General features: G+C 41.2%; 1 protein-coding gene and 1 pseudogene across 2 annotated transcripts in view; one reads left to right on the plus strand and one right to left on the minus strand.

The window, feature by feature from the left end:
* Positions 1–18,020, plus strand: part of LOC133656314 (protein sidekick-2-like) — a 1,293,862-nt pseudogene that overhangs the window by 74,125 nt on the left and 1,201,717 nt on the right.
* The window catches only part of LOC133656307 (cdc42 effector protein 4-like), a 60,949-nt gene that overhangs the window by 19,715 nt on the left and 23,214 nt on the right, over positions 1–18,020 (minus strand). Inside the window, exon 1 of one of the 2 annotated variants that reach the window (XM_062057332.1) lies at positions 16,535–16,702. The exons of the other annotated variant lie outside the window; for it this stretch is intronic. The gene's annotated coding sequence lies outside the window, so the exon portion shown is untranslated. Of the gene's footprint in view, positions 1–16,534; positions 16,703–18,020 lie in introns of those variants that run through there. 2 annotated transcript variants of the gene reach the window in all.

Raw genomic sequence — 18,020 nt, forward strand, 5'->3', positions numbered from 1 at the left:
CTGCTTCCTACATTATATATCAATATATATCGATACAGTCTGCAAGGGATACAGTCCGTAAGCACACATGATTGTGCGTGCTGCTGCTCCACTAATAATACTAACCTTTAACAGTTAATTTTACAAATTTTCATTAATTACTAGTTTCTATGTAACTGTTTTTATATTGTTTTACTTTTTTTTTTAATTCGAGAAAATGTTTTTAATTTATTTATCTTATTTTATTTGATTCATTTTTTTTTAAAAGTACCTTATCTTCACCATACCTGGTTGTCCAAATTAGGCATAATAATGTGTTAATTCCACGACTGTATATATCGGTTGATATCGGTATCGGTAATTAAAGAGTTGGACAATATCGGCATATGGGATATCGGCAAAAAGCCATTATCGGACATCCCTAACTGTAGCACTTTAAGGTTGTTTGCTCAATGTAAAGTGTTTGTACAAATAACATATATTATTATTATTTTTCACAGAAATTGTCTAATACTGATTGCCGCATCTTGACCTTTATCTTTTATCAAGTGGTGCTGAAGGTACCAGAAGGGCTTGATTGACAAATTAACTTCTAATTAGTGATTGACTGCAGCTATACTGTGAACAACGTAAAAAGCCCACTGAAATCGGCGAAGGAGAACTGTTACACAAGCTGGGGAAAGTATTTTGTAGCGACTCTGAATAACCAATGCACACAAACACACACAAAACTGCTCATGTTAATGCTAATAAAGGCGCAATCCCCTCCAGCCTAACGTTTTATTTACCACCTTGACTAAGTATACCTAGCATGCGGGGGGGGGGGGGGGGGGACAGACATGTGCTATGTTTTGTTCGTCTACTTCCCACTGCACAACCTGTTCTACCTGTCGGACTTCATGTCCAATCACTTTGTCAATCGGCTTACTTCGGTGACTCCATCTCCAGAAGAACGTATAATGAAAAACATCGGACGGGCGTGACTCTCGTCGAGGAACAGGTCTGACGTGTAAACTAGTAGAGCTTTATTACGACACATGCAAACGTCGGTGTCAAGATTCTAGCCTGATTTAGCCATTCCTTTACCACTTTTGACGTGTGTTTGGGGTCATTGTCCTGTTGGAACACCCAACTGCGCCCAAGATCCAACCTCCGGGCTGATGATTTTAGCTTGTCCTGAAGAATTTGGAGGTAATCCTCCTTTTTCATTGTCCCATGTACTCTCTGTAAAGCACCAGTTCCATTGGCAGCAAAACAGGCCCAGAGCATAATACTACCACCACCATGCTTGGTGTTCACGCCGGGCATGGTGTTCCTGGGATTAAAGGCCTCACCTTTTCTCCTCCAAACATATTGCTGGGTATTGTGGCCAAACAGCAAAATGTTTTGTTTCATCTGACATCACATGGACAAAGATAAGACCTTCTGGAGGAAAGTTCTGTGGTCAGATAAAACATATTGCTGGGTATTGTGGCCAAACAGATCCATTTTTGTTTTATCTGACCACAGAACTTTCCTCCAGAAGGTCTTATCTTTGTCCATGTGATGTCAGATGAAACAAAACATTTTGCTGTTTGGCCACAATACCCAGCAATATGTGTGGAGGAGAAAAGGTGAGGCCTTTAATCCCAGGAACACCAATTCCTACCGTCAAGCATGGTGGTGGTAGTATTATGCTCTGGGCTCTGTTTTGCTGCCAATGGAACTGCTGCGTTACAGAGAGTAAATGGGACAATGAAAAAGGAGGATTACCTCCAAAATTCTTCAGGACAAGCTAAAATCATCAGCCCGGAGGTTGGGTCTTGGGCGCAGTTGGGTGTTCCAACAGGACAATGACCCCCAAACACACGTCAAAAGTGGTAAAGGATTGGCTAAATCAGGCTAGAATGAAGGTTTTAGAATGGCCTTCCCCGAGTCCTGACTTAAACGTGTGGACAATGCTGAAGAAACAAGTCCATGTCAGAAAACCAACAAATTTAGCTGAACTGCACCAATTTTGTCAAGAGGGGTGGTGAAAATCTCAACCAGAAGCTTACCAGAAGCTTGTGGATGGCTACCAAAAGCGCCTTATTGCAGGTAAACTTGCCAAGGGACATGTAAGCAAATATTAACATTGCTGTGTGTATACTTTTGACCCAGCACATTTGCTCACATTTTCAGTAGAGCCATAATAAATTCATAAAATAACCAAACTTCATGAATGTTTTTTGTGACCAACAAGTATGTGCTCCATTTACTCTATCACAAAAAAATAAGAGTTGTACAAATGATTGGAAACTCATGACAGCCATGACATGATGTTCTTTACAAGTGTATGTCAACTTTTGATCGCGACTGTACAATGACATTCACATTAAACATTAAAATGACAGGATGATCATCAAGTGAAACACTGAGGCTCCTTCAAGTGCTCTCAGTTTAGATTTAAAAGCATTTAAGCATAAGAATTCAGTCAGCTTCCAGTCTCTTCGTAACATGTTCCAAGCACAAGCACCTGCAGAGACAAAAGCTGTTTTCCCTAGCTCAGTGCCAGCAAAAGGGACAGAAAGCAACAGCTGACCGTTGGATCTCAGTGCATAAAAGTTTGTACTTCTCTGGGAAATCAATGCACAAATGTATTCGGGGACCTTGTAAATAAAAGTGTACCAATGACACTGTCTCCTAATGGACAGAGAAGGCCATTCCACCCGAGAGTACAAGTCACAGTGGTGTGTCATGGCTCTACAGTTTGTAGACGCATGGTCAACACAGTCTAGCATCTGAAGACCATGGTAAACACAGTCTAGCATCTGAAGACCATGGTAAACACAGTCTAGCATCTGAAGACCATGGTAAACACAGTCTGGCATCTGAAGACCATGGTAAACACAGTCCACCATCTGAAGACAGGAATGAGTAGCATTCATATAAAAAAGATCACCATAATCTTGTTACGACCGGGTCGCATGGCGATGCGGGGTTTGTTCTCCCAGGATGCAAACGGACGACTCCGGACATGACTTGCAGGTAGGAACATAGATTTAATAGTGAAATAACACTCAAAGAGGTACCAAACAGAAAACAAACCGACGGAACAAGGTGCCGATCGCACCTGAAGCTAAGGCTACTACTTAGCACAGACTAGAGATCACTAGCAGGGGCTAGGAGACAAGCAAAACTTACGTAACAGTAGCGTGACGCAAACAAAGAAGCCAGACCGACTGACTGACAAAGGCAGGCTTAAAGGCCTACTGAAAGCCACTACTACCGACCACGCAGTCTGATAGTTTATTTATCAATGATGAAATCTTAACATTGCAACACATGCCAATACGGCCGGGTTAACTTATAAAGTGACATTTAAAACTTCCCGGGAAATATCCGGCTGAAACGTCGCGGTATGATGACGTATGCGCGTGACGAAGTCAGAGTAACGGAAGTTATGGTACCCCGTAGAATCCTATACAAAAAGCTCTGTTTTCATTTCATAATTCCACAGTATTCTGGACATCTTTTGCAATTTGTTTAATGAACAATGAAGGCTGCAAAGAAGACAGTTGTAGGTGGGATCGGTGTATTAGCAGCGGACTACAACAACACAACCAGGAGGACTTTGTTGGAGCGCTAGCCGCGCTAGCCGCCGACCTCACCTTGACTTCCTACGTCTCCGGGCCGCCAAACGCATCGGGTGAAGTCCTTCGTCCTTCTGCTGATCGCTGGAACGCAGGTGAGCACGGGTGTTGATGAGTAGATGAGGGCTGGCTGGCGTAGGTGGAGAGCTAATGTTTTTAGCATAGCTCTGTGAGGTCCCGTTGCTAAGTTAGCTTCAATGGCGTCGTTAGCACAGCATTGTTAACCTTCGCCAGCCTGGAAAGCATTAACCGTGTATTTACATGTCCACGGTTTAATAGTATTGTTGATTTTCTATCTATCCTTCCAGTCAGGGGTTTATTTTTTGTTTCTATATGCAGTTAAAGCACGATGCTATCACGTTAGCTCGTAGCTAAAGCATTTCGCCGATGTATTGTCGTGGGGATAAAAGGCACTGAATGTCCATTTCGCGTTCTCGACTCTCATTTTCAAGAGGATATAGTATCCCAGGTGGTTTAAAATACAAATCCGTGATCCACAATAAAAAAAGGAGAGTGTGGAATCCAATGAGCCAGCTTGTACCTAAGTTACGGTCAGAGCGAAAAAAGATACGTCCATCACTGCCTCTCAAGTCCTTCACTGTAACGTTCCTCATCCATGAATCTTTCATCCTCGCTCAAATTAATGGGGTAATCGTCACTTTCTCGGTCCGAATCTCTCTCGCTCCATTGTAAACAACGGGGAATTGTGAGGAATACTAGCTCCTGTGACGTCACGCTACTTCCGCTACAGGCAAGGCTTTTTTTTATCAGCGAGCAAAAGTTGCGAACTTTATCGTCGATAAAAAATATGGCAATATCGCAAAATGATCAAGTATGACACATAGAATGGATCTGCTATTCACGTATAAATAAAAAAAAATCATTTCAGTAGGCCTTTAAATAATGTCTTCAGATTACAAACAGGTGCACGTCCCGAACACAAGAGGCAGGTGAAACTAATAAGTAGCCATGGTAACAAACTCAGAGGTGCATAAACAGGAACTAAAGGAGTCCAAAACTAACAGAAAACACAAGTGACTCGAAAAACTTAGACTATGATCCGGGCAGCGGATCATAACAAATCTAGCACGTATGCGCTTTTTTACACCAAAAGAAAAACATCTCTTATTACGGACGAAAAACCCAGATTTACGTTTTTGTTTATTTACAAGTTGATCAATAAAAGGATTAAAAGTGAGAGTCATCAATTAAAACCGCAAGGTATTTATATTCATGCACCACTTCTATGACATTCCCTTCAAGTACAAAGACTGCATCTGCGGTAACTCAACGTGAAGACAATGGTTCCTGTTTGGCAGGCGAGTTCACACAGATTAGCGCTGGAAAAGGTGCTAACATCCATTGGCTCCTCTTACACAGGTCGTCAGTCGGTGTGTTTGGAGCCCCAGGGCAGGATTACTGTTAGCAAATAAAACCAGCATGCCTTCACCAGCAAACTTGTCCACTGGCCTACTGTCCTCAATCCTAGCCCAGGATTTGATTTGGCTACTCTCCTAAACACCGCCTGATTGGCGTGTACAGAAAGAAAAAAAAGCTGTCAGGCTTCAAAATGATTTCTCTGCGTTTCCAGTAAAGCTGCCCTTTTATGAAGAGGTTACTCCTGCATGACTGGACAAAGTGTTTGCTGGGTGGGCTGCCATGTTGCGCTCGGGCCAAAAACAAACCCAACAGGGCGGAGAATTTGCCCGTTTGTGGACCACAAAACCCTCATTAGTCCCGCAAAAAAGAATGACATAGTCGTGGTCAAAAGTGTACGTACACTTGTGAAGAACATGATGTCATGGCTGTCTTGAGTTTCCAATCATTTCTACAACTCTTATTTTTTTGTGATTGGAGCACATACTTGTTGGTCACAAAAAACATTCATGAAGTTTGCTTCTTTTATGAATTTATTATGGCTCTACTGAAAATGTGCTGGGTCAAAAGTATACATACAGCAATGTTAATATTTGCTTACATGTCCCTTGGCAAGTTTACCTGCAATAAGGCGCTTTTGGTAGCTTCTGTTTGAATTTTTGACCACTCCTCTTGACAAAATTGGTGCAGTTCATCTAAATTTGTTGGTTTTCTGACATGGACTTGTTTCTTCAGCATTGTCCACACGTTTAAAGGCCTACTGAAATGATTTTTTAAAATTTAAACGGGGATAGCAGATCTATTCTATGTGTCATACTTGATCATTTGGCGATATTGCCATATTTTTGCTGAAAGGATTTAGTATAGAACAGGGGTCGGCAACCTTTACCACTCAAAGAGCCATTTTGGCAAGTTTCACAAATTAAAGGAAGTAATGGGAGCCACAAAAAAAAAAATTTAAATTTAAAATGAAAAACTCCGCACACAAAGCTTAAATGCTTTGTGCTATGTTAACCAGGGGTCTCCGACACACGCACCGGCACGCACTTTAATGTGGACATTTGATGTTAGTGCAGCCCGCGAGTTTTGCGCTTGATAGCGTAATACTTGCCAACCCTCTCATTTTTCCCGGGAGACTCCCGAATATCAGAGCGTGATGACACTGCATTTGGCGCCCTCTACAGTCTGCCCTAACAGTGTACTTGCTCGACCACACGTACAATGCAGTTTCAGCTTGTTCACGTAAGCGACAGCAAGGCGTACTATCTCAGCTGCCACACATCTTACACTGACGGTACCAATACCCAGAATCCCATGCAGCACTAACTCTTCCGTACTAGGTCAGCAGCCACACATCTTACACTGACGGTACCAATACCCAGAATCCCATGCAGCACTAACTCTTCCACTCAACCAACGCACGGAGAGGGGGGGGGGGGGTTGATGTGTGGGGGGATTTGGTGGTAGCGGGGGTGTATAATGTAGACCGGAAGAGTTAGGGCTGCATGGGATTCTCGGTAATGGTTGTGTTGTGTTTAGGTTGTGTTACGGTGGGATGTTCTCCAGAAATGTGTTTTTCATTCTTTTTTGGTGTGGGTTCACAGTGTGGCGCATATTTGTAACGTAACAGTGTTAAAGTTGTTTGATACGGCTACCGTCAGTGTAAGCTGTGTGGCTGATGAGTAAGTATGCTTTGCTGTCTCCTATGTGTGCAAGTAATAACAACATGCAACATGTGGCTGGACTGGCATGCTGTATGTAAATGCTTGTGGACAATTACTGTAGTGCAGTTAGGGCACGCCCTTTATTTAGTAATTAGAGTGTAAATAGGATAATTTTTTTCCCTGGGAGTAATCTATGAGAGGCACTGAGATCCATAAAACTCCTGGGTAAATCGGGGGGTCGGCATGTATGTAGCTGAGCCGCATCAGAGTGGTCAGGGAGCCGCATGCGGCTCCGGAGCCGCGGGTTGCCGACCCCTGGTATAGAACAACGACGATAAAGATCGCAACTTTTGGTATCTGATAAAAAAAAGGCTTGCCCCTACCGGAAGTAGCGTGACGTAGTCAGTTGAACATATACGCAAAGTTCCCTATTGTTTACAATGATGGCCGCATGAAGTGAGAGAGATTCGGACCGAGAAAGCGACAATTTCCCTATTAATTTGAGCGAGGATAAAAGATTTGTGGATGAGTAAAGTGCAAGTGAAGGACTAGTGGGGAGTTGAAGCTATTCAGATAGGGAAGATGCTGTGAGAGCCGGGGGTGACCTGATATTCAGCTGGGAATGACTACAACAGTAAATAAACACAAGACATATATATACTCTATTAGCCACAACACAACCAGGCTTATATTTAATATGCCGCAAATTAATCCTGCATAAAAACACCTAGGTTTTTGTTATGCTAGCTCCTCTGCTAGCTCCTAGCTCCATAGAACACGCCAATACAATTCAAACACCTGATCAACACACACAATCACTCAGCCCAAAAGACCGTTCACCTAACCCAAGGTTCATAAAGCTTATATATTCAAACAAAGTTACGTACGTGACGCGCACGTACTGGCAAGCGATCAAATGTTTGGAAGCCAAAGCTGCATACTCACGGTAGCACGTCTGCGTCTTTGTCATCCAAACCAAAGTAATCCTGGTAAGAGTCTGTGTTGTCCCAGTTCTCTACAGGCGTCTGTGTATCGAAGTCAAAAGTCCTCCTGGTTAGAGTCTCTGTTATCCGAGTTCTTCCATCTTGACTGCATCTTTCGGGAATGTAAACAATGAAACACTGGCTGTGTTGTGTTGCTGCTGACTTCCTTCGCAAAATACGTCCGCTTTGCACCGAGAACTTTCTTCTTTGCTTGCTCAGCTTCTTTCTCCATAATGCAATGAACATAATTGCAACAGATTCACCAACACAGATGTCCAGACTACATCCAGAATGAGATGAAAACAGCTATTTCGTATTGCCTTCAATGTGGAAGCCATACCCGTGTTCTACTGGCTACGTCACGCGCATACGTCATCCTCAGACGCGTTTCGAACCGGAAGTTCCCCGGGAAATATAAAATGTCACTTTATAAGTTAACCCGGCCGTATTGGCATGTGTTGCAATGTTAAGATTTCATCATTGATATATAAACTATCAGACTGCGTGGTCGCTAGTAGTGGCCTTTAAGTCAGGCCTTTGGGAAGGCCATTCTAAAACCTTCATTCTAGCCTGATTTAGCCATTCCTTTACCACATGTGTTTGGGGTAGGGATAAATGCTTCAAAAAGTAAAATTAATGACTTTTTTAAATGCCGCTGTAAGGAGCGGTACACGGACGTAGGTAGAAATTATAGAGCAGTTCCGTCTCCCAGGCAGCAGCCCCTCCCCTTTCCCCCACACAGCACAGGAGTTGCAGCACGACTGCAGCATGAGAGGTTTACTGGCGACGCTTGATGACCTCATCAAACCGTCGCGAGCGGAGCATAACAACAAGAGTGTGTTGTTGCCGGTGCTGTAGCCGTGGCTAACAAGCCAGCTCGCTCGGTGACTGACTAACGACACCATGTCTATACGGATAAAAAACTGGCAATTTGCAATGACTGCAAAAAGTTGGTTATGCGAGGAGGAACCAAGACGTCTTCCTTTAATACGAGCAATTTGATCTCCCACCTCTTCAAGAATCATAAGGAGATACACGATAAATACAAGCGGAAGATGGATGAAAAGCAAACACCGAAAAAAAATAGTACCACACAGTTGACACTTATTTTTTATTATTTTATTTTAATTTTATTTTATTATTATTATTTTTTTTATTTTTTGTTGACACTTAAAAACAAACATTCAACAAAAACCACCCCAAGGCGGTGACTGCTAGGCCACTTCAAGCACTCACCACTAGCTTGCAGCACATTTGTGTTACTCATACAAATACGTTAGAGCAAGGCAGATTGAGCCCAGTTTATAATTCCCTGTTATACAATATATCAGGCAGTCTTGCTCTAAATGATGACTATGTTATTGTTTACTTTATTACTCTAGTATACTCTGGACTGAAGCTGTGTGCCTTCATTGTTTTTGTAGCTGTTATTTTGAGGCATGTTTAAAAAAAAAAAATGCACTTTGTGAAAGTCAAAGTATAGTATTTCCCATAGTTGTAGTGGGTATCAGGATTATCTCAGGGAGAGCATGTCCCAAATTCCAAGCTAATGTTTTGAGGCTTGTTAAAAAAAATAATGCACTTTGTGACTTCAATAATGAATATGGCAGTGCCATGTTGGCACTTTTTTCCATAACATGAGTTGATTTATTTTGGAAAAACTTTGTTGTATTGTTTAATGCAGGGGTGTCAAACTCATTTCAGATCGGGGGCCACATGGAGAAAAATCTACTTCCAAGTGGGCCGGACTGGTAAAATTACGGCACGATAACTTAAAATAAAAATAAAGACAACTTCTGATTGTTTTCTTTGTTAAAAAATAGAACAAGCACATTCTGAAAATGTACAAATCATGATGTTGTTGGGTTTTTTTTCACTTAAATGTTGCGGTTAATAGTATTCTGTCTTTATTTGTTGTTGTTTGTACTTTCGGAATAAATTATGTGATAATGTTCATCAGTCAACTCATTGGTGTTCATTTTCAATCTATCGAGATAAAAAAATTATATAAAAATCAAATTACAGGATGTTATTTATTTAGTTTGCTAATTTTCCTTGACTGGTGCACTAATATGTGTTTTTTTTTTTTACATATGTAGCATATTCTACTTTTACCAAATCAAGTGGACACATTTACAACAGCAGTTGCTTTCATTCAAAAATTTCGGCTCATTTTTATAAACTCCTCCTTCGGGCCGGATAAAACCTGTTCGCGGGCCTGATCCGGCCCTCGGGCCGTACGTTTGACACCCCTGGTTTAATGCATCCAGCAGGGCATCACAACATAATTAGGCATAATAATGTGTTAATTCCACGACTGTATATATCGGTTGATATCGGAATCGGTAATTAAGAGTTGGACAATATCGGAATATCGTATAGCGGCAAAAAAGCCATTATCGGACATCTCTAGTTTGGGGTCATTGTCCTGTTGGAACACCCAACTGCGCCCAAGACCCAACCTCCGGGCTGATGATTTTAGTTTGTCCTGAAGATTTTGGAGGTAATCCTCCTTTTTCATTGTCCCATTTACTCTCTGTAAAGCACCAGTTCTATTGGCAGCAAAACAGGCCCAGAGCATAATACTACCACCACCATGCTTGACGGTAGACATGGTGTTCCTGGGTTTAAAGGCCTCCCCTTTTCTCCTCCAAACATATTGCTGGGTATTGTGGCCAAACAGCTCCGTTTTTCTTTCATCTGACATCACATGGACGAAGATAAGACCTTCTGGAGGAAAGTTCTGTGGTCAGATGAAACAAAAAATGAGCTGTTTGGCCACAATACCCAGAAGTATGTTTGGAAGAGAAAAGGTGAGGCCTTTAATCCCAGGAACACCATTCCTACTGTCAAGCATGGTGGTGGTAGTATTATGCTCTGGGCCTGTTTTGCTGCCAATGGAACTGGTGCTTTACAGAGAGTAAATGGGACAATGAAAAAGGAGGATTACCTCCAAATTCTTCAGGACAAGCTAAAATCATCAGCCCGGACAATGACCCCAAACACACGTCAAAAGTGGTAAAGGAATGGCTAAATCAGGCTAGAATGAAGGTTTTAAATTGGCCTTCCCAAAGTCCTGACTTAAATGTGTGGACAATGCTGAAGAAACAAGTCCATGTCAGAAAACCAACACATTTAGCTGAACTGCACCAATTTTGTCAAGAGGAGTGCCAGAAGCTTGTGGATGGCTACCAAAAGCACCTTATTGCAAGTAAACTTGCCAAGGGACATGTAAGCAAATATTAACATTGCTGTATGTATACTTTTGACCCAGCACATTTGCTCACATTTTCAGTAGACCCATAATAAATTCATAAAAGAAGTAGGGCTGCAACAACTAATCGATTAAATCGATTAAAATCGATTATAAAAATAGTTGGCGATTAATTTAGTCATCGATTCGTTGGAACTATGCTATGCGCGGAGGCTTTTTTAAATTTTATTTTAAAAACTTTTTTTAAATTTTTTATAAACTTTTATTTATAAACTGCAACTAGGGATGATACTCGAAACCGGTTTTCCCGGTTGTTTGATAAGAAAAGAACCGAGTCCTCGGACTCGAATCCCTTTTTGAGATCCGGTACCCGTTATCGAGACCACTATAGTAAAGGAAAATAGTTGATTCTTTATTCGAATCCCGTCCCGACCAGAAATGCTCCGTGGGACGTCACAAGAAATGACGTCACGTAGCTCAGTCATTAGGCGCAGATAGCGAAAGCAGGAAAACAATGGACGGGAAAAAGCGCTCCAAGGTGTAATAAAGTTCAAAACAAAAGCTATAATCCATCGAATAACTTTACTGAGAGATTTTAGCAGGGTACAAACATATGACGAACACTTTTACGACCAACCAGAAACATAGCAACCAGGCTAGCAACGCACCTCCTTTACGGCAACTGTCGCAACGTTCTTCAAACAACCGCAGCACATACATATATATACAACATATCTCCCTTTTTGAACTTTTGTTTTTCTTTCCTTGTAAACAAAACAAAATCACTCAGTAGATGTGTTGTCTGTCTAATTATAAATAATGCAGACGAGGCGTGTTGGCTGAGTTCTTGACGTTTACTTTCACAGCGTGGCAACAAGCAACACTTTTCGGGGCTACCGCGCATGCTCGTAACTCCCGTTGCATGCTGGGTAGTGTAGTTGTTATATTCTCTCGCTCATAACATTCCCCCCCCTATAAAGAAATAATGTTAACTCAATAAAGTGTATTTCTTTTTTTAGCTTTAACTTTTCATTTTTTAGCATTGTAACCACATTTGCAAAGAACTTTTCTCTTCATAGAATTTTCTTTCAATAAAGAAATAAAGTGCAAAAATGTCAAAGCATCATAACAAACAGTTATGTTCCAATAGCAGCAGAAGTGCACTTTTTGGAGAGCTGTATTATTTTCAGTTTTGTGCCCAAGGGACTGATTTTATTTAACACTATATTATTATTTATACACCTATAGTGATCACAGAGACAGGTTGTTTTTGTGTTACTGTATATATTTGTTTCTCTGAAAAATCCCACTTAATATACTTTGGGTAACAACAGTCAATATTTATTTATTTTATTTTATTTTTTTAGGTGGGTAACAGTCAATATTTATTTATGTATTAGATTTTATTTTTTTATTATATAATAAAAGTGAGCTTTTGTTAAACCAAATATTGTGTGTTTTTTTTCCATATACAACAACCTATCTGGACTCCATAAGAGAATCGATAAGGAATCGGTTCGATAAGAGGATTCGATAATAGGCTCGAACTCGATAATTCCTTATCAAACATCATCCCTAACTGCAACATTTACAAACAGCTGAGAAACAATAATCAAAGTACAAAAACAGTACAAAACAGCGCCAGGGTGGCGCTAAGGCTACGTCTCATGAGGTGGAGGTAAGCTAGCCAATGATGTGTCATGTGCAGCTCACGTGACGACGCCGTCTGGAAACATTCGAAAAAATGGCGCAGGAAAACACTACCGATAGTTTAGCGGAGAAACATCTTGAGGTTATTGCTTCAATGGAGAAAAGTGTACGACCTAAGTCGTCAAAAGTGTGGGAACACTTCACTTTAAAGACTTCGAAGAAGAGCGTTTCCTGCAAAATGGCACGGAAGTACAACATTGCTTCAGGAGCACCTGAAAAGGAAACATGTTGTAGCCATGGATGAAGGGAAGAACTCACGCTACAGAACTTTTTAAGTCCATAGTGGCAACAAGCATTCATGAGTTCAGCTTTTTTGTAAGTAACTTGAACGTTATGCCTTTGTTGCAACGCGGGGCTGATAATGTGTCTCCGGCACATTTGACTCCGTTTTGAGAGAGAAAACGCACGGTTACCAATTTGGAAATAAACGTAACGGACAGAAATATCTCAGGTTGGTTTTATAATGGATCAATGTAGCCGGGCCGATAAAGCTATATAAATCTATTTAGATTTGAGTGACGCTTTAGCACAACTAAACGTTATGAAGGTGCTGGAATATTTCATGCTATTATTCAGAGGCAGCCTAAAATGAATCCTTTATTATTCACAACAGAAACGTGTACAATATCTGATTCAGTTCTGATGAGTTACATTTCTGTGTTATTATTAGTGTATGCTGCACCCCCAATGTCCACAACATGGTGCCAGTATGCTGGTTTTTTTCAATAAAATACTGCAAAGGATAGAAATGTAGTGTGTCTCTTTTATCCGATTATTAATCGAAGTAATAATCAACATAATAATCGATTACCAAATTAATCGTTAGTTGCCGCCCTAAAAAGAAGCAAACTTCATGAATGTTTTTTGTGACCAACAAGTATGTGCTCCAATCACTATCACAAAAAAATAAGAGTTGTAGAAATGATTGGAAACTCAAGACAGCCATGACATGATGTTCTTTAGACATTTAACGCCTTATAGTAGAAAAGTTGTCCAAGTTCAAAGGTTTTGCTTTTTCTTTGCAACACGTCTTTAAGGTTCACTATGAAACGCTGGTTAAGACGGTTTCATAACTACAGTTTTGATCCTGGGAGGGACACAAAGACACAACAACTCTAAAGAAACAAACTCAAAGTCCTAGAACAGGGACGGGGTGTGCAGTACAACCCTAAGAAGTTGTACTGCGTTCATTCCTGACGTGGACAGAAGGACACAATGACGCTAAAGAGTAGCACAGATTGATGGGCGGTACTCTCACTATTAAGGCCACTGTGGAAAGAACGAGCTCTGATATGCGAGTGTGGGTCTTTGACAAACGAAGAGCATTCATGTCATGTGAGGCCCCCGCGGGGGGAAGGACTCGAGCCAAGTCATTGAATTAACTGTCGGAGCCGCTGAAAGAACCAAACAAAAGCGGAATGAATCCATCTAGAAAGACGAGTGCGTGGTATCATTGTTGGGTTTGTTTTTGCCTTCATTTACCGTCACATTTCAGCAAGAATTTATGTGACAGTGTTATGTCTTGTCAAGGGACAAACACTTGCAAGTCCACTTGGATATACTTTGGAGTAGTCATTGTACATCTTTTATAGCAGTACAAATTTACTATCCACCGAAAACAACGATTAAATTCTTGTCAAGTACGTAATTGTGCTTATGGTTAAGTGAGGCGGTAGCATCATGGTTTGGGTCTGCAAAGATGTGCCGTTGAAGGAACTGCAGATTTGAACATGTACTTTGACGTTGTGAAGCATAAACCAAACAGACAAATCCACCACCAACCTGTGCAGAATGCCCAAGAAAGACACAGTGTGTTGAAATTAAGTACCGTATTTTACGGACCATAGGGCGCACCGGAACCACCATTACATGACATGTAATGGTGGTTCTTTGGTCAAAATGTTGCATAGATGTTTTACAGATCAACTTCAAGTCGCTTTCTCACAGTCGCTACCGGATGTGGCATTTTGTGGGCGGTCTTATTTACGTGGCTCACCTTCGACAGCGTCTTCTCCCCGTCATCTTTGTTGTAGCGGCGTAGCGTGCAAGGACGGGAGTGGAAGAAGTGTCAAAAGATGGCGCTAACTGTTTTAATGACATTCAGACTTTACTTCAATCAATAACGGAGCAGCATCTACTCATCCGGAAACAACAACACCGAAAATGTGTCCCGTGAAAAACCGTCCCAACGGAACTCTCTAAGTTCCTTGTGTGAATAATGTAAACTCACTACACCGGTATGTTTTAGCGCTTTCATGGCGAGTTTTCTGACATATATATAAGTAAGAACTTTACATTACTTTATGAAATGGAGATGGAGCTAACAGTTTTAATGACATTCAGACTTTACTTTAATCAATAACGGAGCAGCATCCCCTCATCCGGAAACAACAACACCGAAAATGTGTCCCTTGAAAAACCGTCCGACCGGAACTCTCTAATAACTAAAGTTCTTTGGGTGAATAATGTACACTCACTACACCGGTATGTTTTAGCGAATCAAGGCGAGTTTACTGACAGATATAAGTAAGAACTTTACACTACTTTATGAAATGGAGATGGAGCGAACAGTTTTAATGACATTCAGACTTTTCTTCAATCAATAATGAAGCAGCATATCCTCATCCGGAAACAACAACACCGAAAATGTGTCCCATGAAAAAACGTCCGACCGGAACTCTCTAATAACTAAAGTTCTTTGGGTGAATAATGTACACTCAATACACCGGTATGTTTTAGTGCTTTCATGGTGAGTTTAATGAAATAAGTAAGAACTTAACACTACTTTATTAAGTGTAGATGGAGCTAACAGTTTTAATGACATTCAGACTCTACTTCAATCAATAACAGAGCAGCGTCTCCTCATCCGTGGCTCACTAGTGCAACAACAAGGCCGGAAATGTGTCCCGTGAAAAAACGTCCGACCGGAACTCTCTAATAACTAAAGTTCCTTGGGTGAATAATGTACACTCAATACACCGGTATGTTTTAGTGCCTTCATGGCGAGTTTACTGACATATATATAAGTAAGAACTTTACACTACTTTATGAAATGGAGATGGAGCTAACAGTTTTAATGACATTCAGACTTTACTTCAATCAATAACGAAGCAGCATCTCATCCGGAAACACCACCGAAAATGTGTCCCGTGAAAAAACGTCCGACCGGAACCCTCTAAGTTCCTTGGGTGAATAATGTAAACTCACTATACCGGTATGTTTTAGCGCTTTCAAGGCGAGTTTTCTGACAAGTAAGAACTTTACACTACTTTATGAAATGGAGATGGAGCTAACAGTTTTAATGACACTCAGACTTTACTTCAATCAATAACGGAGCAGCATCTCCTCATCCGTGGCTCACTAGTGCAACAACAACAAGGCCGTAAAAAAACGTCCAACAGGAACCCTCTAATAACTAAAGTTCCGTGTGTGAATTATGTAAACTCACTACAGTTTTTAGTGCTTTGATAGCGAGTCTACTGACAGATATACAGGCAATTAAGAACTTTACACTACTTTATATTAGAAATGGCAAAAGCAGAAGATGAATGCCACATTAAAAAGGTAGAGAATGGCGGACTACAATGGCGGACGCGCGCAAATTATGCAGATCCCAAATACACATCAGCAGCTACCAGAAAGTAAGAAAAGTTGGTTTTGCATAATATTGCAAAACAAAACGCCAGACAATGTCTGCTAATAGGTGCCATTTTGCGGTCCTTATATACACACACCATAATAATACTCGTATGTTTAATGCGCCGACAACTTGGGAGGGCGGAAGCACCGTTGTCAGATACTGTTTTTATCAGCGGCCTCCCTGCTGTAGCCAAACACACTAACAGCTTGTAAAGACCTCAGGAGTTCCTGAACCTCCCACTGTGCCGACTTTCCACAAAAGACGCCACGAGGGGCCGTGGACAAAGCCGAGCACTTGAGGCCGATAACGGCCGTTTGTCAGGCTCGACGAGCTAAGACGCCGGCGTGGATACATACCCTCGTCCTTGGTCCTTGAAGATGAAGTCAAGTGCGTTCCAAGTCCGCACGGACTGTACTCTGGGTCGGGGGTCGCCGGGAAGAGCAGGAATGTGTTTTTGCTGAGCGTCGACTTTCAAAACAAACACTCTTGTCGCAAAACTCAGTAACCTTGCATCGCACAATAGAGGAAGAGTTAAACAAACAACAAAGCCTTGGAGCACACCCTGAAGTGGTGATCACATGACTATTGCCTATTATGCCCGACAGGAAGGAGCAGGATGAAAGGTATTGTCGCTAACCTACAAATATGATCCTCTAGAGCGGTGTTTTTTAACCACTAGTGTACCGTGTGATATTGTTTGGTGTGCCGTGGGAGATTAGGTCATTTCACCTAATTGGGTTACAAATATTTTTTGCAAAGCAGTAATTATAATACGCAAATAATGTGTTGTTGTTGAGTGTCGGTGCTGTCTGGAGCTCGGCAGAGTAACCGTCTGATACTCTTCCATATACCAGTGTGCAGGTAAAAAGGTATCTAAAATAAATAAATAAATAAATAAATCTAATGCTTAAACCAAAAATAAACAGGAGGCGAGTGCCGCTAAGAAAAGGCATTGAAGCTTAGGTAAGGCTATGCGGAACGAAACTAAAACTGAACTGGCTGCAAAGTAAACAAAAACGGAATGCTGGACGACAGCAAAGACTTACTGTGGAGCAGAGAAGGCGTCCACAAAGTACACCCGAACATGACATGACAATCAACAATGTCCACACAAAGACGGATAAAAACAACTGAAATAGTCTTGATTGCTAAAACAAAGCAGGCGCGGGGAATAGCGCTCAGGGAAGACGTGAAACTGCTGCAGGAAAAGCCACCAAAATCGGAGCGCACGACGAGAACTAAAACACTACACACAGGAAAACAGCAAACAAATTCTAATAAGTCAGGGCGTGTTGTGACAGGTGGTGACAGTACACCTACTTTGAGACAAGAGCTATAATCATGCATGCTTGGTTATGGTTTGAATTCACATCCGACACTTGCCAGAACAACTTTTTACCGTCTGCTGAGTTGAACTTTTGTTATGTTTTCTGCTGGTGTTGTGCCTCCGCATTTTTTATAATGAAAAAAATGTGCCTTGGCTCAAATAAAGGTTGACAAACACTGCAATGTATAACAAATCCACACCAATAACAATTGAATATTTGTTGCATGAGCAGATAATATCAACGTTTAAAACATGTGGAATTTCCTGTATTACATACAGCGTTGGGTTCATTACTGAAAACCAGTAACTAGTTACAATTACTAGTTACTTTATTTCAAAAGTAACTCAGTTACTAACTCAGTTACTTACACCAAAAAGTAATGTGTTACTGTGAAAAGTAACTATACAACAAAGTAACATACAACACACAAACAATGTGGTCTACATACAACACACAAACAATGCGGTCTACATACAACACACAAACAATGTGCTCTACATACAACACACAAACA

This window comes from Entelurus aequoreus, linkage group LG08 (assembly GCF_033978785.1).
Source record: "Entelurus aequoreus isolate RoL-2023_Sb linkage group LG08, RoL_Eaeq_v1.1, whole genome shotgun sequence".
Classification (NCBI taxonomy): domain Eukaryota; kingdom Metazoa; phylum Chordata; class Actinopteri; order Syngnathiformes; family Syngnathidae; genus Entelurus; species Entelurus aequoreus.